Source organism: Leptonychotes weddellii, chromosome 3, assembly GCF_054177405.1.
Source record: "Leptonychotes weddellii isolate Sample4059 chromosome 3, ASM5417740v2, whole genome shotgun sequence".
NCBI lineage: Eukaryota > Metazoa > Chordata > Mammalia > Carnivora > Phocidae > Leptonychotes > Leptonychotes weddellii.
The window spans coordinates 99987371-99990271 of NC_138371.1; positions in this window are offsets into that span (position 1 = coordinate 99987371).

Here is a 2901-nt window from a genome sequence, read left to right on the forward strand (position 1 = left end):
TGGGAGGGATTTGATTACAAAGAGGCAAGGGAAAATTTTGAGGGGTGATGAAATTATCCTATACTGGGATTGTAGTGGTCATTACACAACTGAATATGTTCATCTAAACACACAGAATTATTTATTAAAAAGGATTAATTCTGCTATATATAAATTATAACAATTCAAAGAAAGAAAAAATGAGTGGGGAGGTTTTTATGAACATGCAGAGAATTTCTAGAATATATGAAAAGTGAAAAAAAAGCACAAAGTGCAAAAGAAAACCTAAAATATGTTAATTTTTGGGTAAAAGAAAGCAAAATAAGAAAATAAATAAGAATATAGAAGAGTGGAATGACACTAGTAACCAAATGATTCAATTGATATTTTAGAGTATTCTGTCGAGCATGAGCAGAATACACACATTCAAGTATACCCAGAACATTCACTGTGATAAACCATATTGTTGTCTGTGAAACAAGTCATAAATTTTAACAATTTGAATCACAGGAAGTATGCTTTCTGACTATAACAGAATTAAATTAGAAATCAATAACAGAAAGATATGTGGAAAATCCCCAAATATTTGGAAATTAAATTAGTGAAGGAATTTAGGGGAAGTAATGTCAAACACATTTCCAAATCTATGTACTAGTGATCAGCTAAATTTCCAGGCCTAGAAGGTGGTGCTTGCACGTAAAATTTCTTTGTTAAAACGAAATCTCCCAAAGTAAAAAAATTATGCATAGAAAAAAGAGTAGAAGGAAATACATGGAAATTTAGAAATGAAGATTTGTTTGGGTGATAGAGGTGTAGGTTAATTTTTCTACATCTGAGTTTTCCAAATTGTTTTTAGCTAAAGGTTGTATATTTAATTTTTAAAAAAATTTTATTTATTTGAGAGAGAGAGAGAGAGCATGAGTGGGGGGACGGGGGCGGGCAGAGGGAGAGGGAGAATCAGACTCCCTGCTAAGCAGGGAGCCCAATATGGCGCTTGATCCCAGGACCCTGAGATCATGACCTGAGCCGAAGGCAGACACTTAACCGACTGAGCCACCCAGGTGCCCCAGGTTATATTTTTTAATCTTGAAATGCATTACACACAAAAGTCTGAGGTAATCAAAGAACTTGTTAACAGCTCTCAGCTGGAGAGTTACCTCCTCCATGAAGCTTTCCTCGACTTTCCTAGCTGGCTTCACGCCCTTTCTCTGCATACCACCATGACCCAAGGTGGCCTCTGTCTTAGCCTTTCACCTGTTTTATAATCATCTGTGTCTGTGTCTCTCTCTTCACAGTCTGGACTCCTTGAGGCAAAGATTGTTTCTGGGCACAGAGTAGGCATTAGTTTACCAGATGAATGAAAGAATGTTAAATATACCATTTAACATTAGATATAACATCTATATTCCCTAGACCATAGATACACCATAGATTAGGTTGGATTACCATCCCTCTTACATCAATAAACAGGAAATGTGTGGGGAATTCTGTGAAATAGGACTTTGGAATGGAACCAGAGGTGCAGCTGCTGGATGTTGGTCACAGAGGCCAGACACTATGTCAAAACCAAGCTTAACCTATCCCATAACAATCAGCCAGTGACTAGTTTGATCTTAAAACAAGGGATGTTGGAGGCTTGAGCCATGGACATTGATAAGTTATAGAGGGTTCCTACAAAGATAATACCAAGATGGCTTGGAGCCTAAAGGAAGTTTCTTTGGGGGTACAACATTAAGAACTGCCTTTCCCATTCGGGATACCAGAGCCCTAACTGTTCCTAAGCAGGGGCACAGAGGAAGTTCAGCCAAGGCTGATGCCCCTGAAGGGTGCAAGCTGGGTCCGTGCTAAGAAAGATGAGTGCGAGTTCTGGAGGGGAAGAATAGGGGATGGAAGAGCTGGCCTAGAATGGAAAATAATTCAAGCATTAGGAGGCCCTTCCAGAGCCCTCTGGCCAATGTACCGCTGTGTTATTTTAATGCTGTGTGGCCAAAACTTTGCTCCATCACAGGAGACCCACACGCTGCGCATCACCAGCACTGCACAGAGCTCAGCGACAGTTATCCTGGGCGAAACTGCAGCTGGATGCCAACTCTACACTGCGGATTTGCTGTGTGTCACCTTCAGGTTTTCCTTTCCACATCTAACAGATAACAAGTAAAGACTGGCAGGGATCTGTCTCTTATCTTTGGTACTCTTCTGAGTTTACACCTGAGTCCCGTATGCTATTGTGTGTACCCAGATTTACGTAGAAATGTTAAAACAGCATCTGGAAAAGCAAATAACTGTTTGAGGTCTGTGCAGAAGGCACCAGATGGAAGCTTATAAGGCTCTTGCTCCCAAAAGCCGTGCATCTAAAACATCCGTATGATTTAAAAAAAATCATTCAGCAATCCTAGGCTTTGCTATTGATAAAGTGTACATGTGTAAGCATGCATCTGTGTGTTGGGGTGGTGGGCAGAATAATAGTCCCCAGAGTTGTTCATGCTCTAATCCTTGGACTCTGTAAATGTTACAAGGCAAAAGTGACTTTGCTGATGTGATTATGGGTATGGACCTTGAGACAGGGAGATTATCCAAATGGGCACGATCTAATCACATGAGTCCTTAAAAGGGGTAAACCTTTCCGATTGCAGTGGGAGAGACACAGCAACAGAAGTGTCAGAGAATGGGGAGGATTCAGTGCCCTGTTACTGGTCTGAGCTCTAGGGGGCTAAATGCATTGATGAGAGAAGCCTCTAGTGGCTAGGGACAGCCTGAGATGACAGCCAGCAAGGAAATGGGGACCTGAGGCCAACAGCCACAGGGAATTGCATTCTGCCAAAGCCTGGATGAGCAAAGAAGTGAGTGGGTGCTTCCCTGGAGCCTCCAGAGAGGAATGCAGCTCTCCCAGCACCTTGGTTTTAGCCAGCAAGATCCATGTTG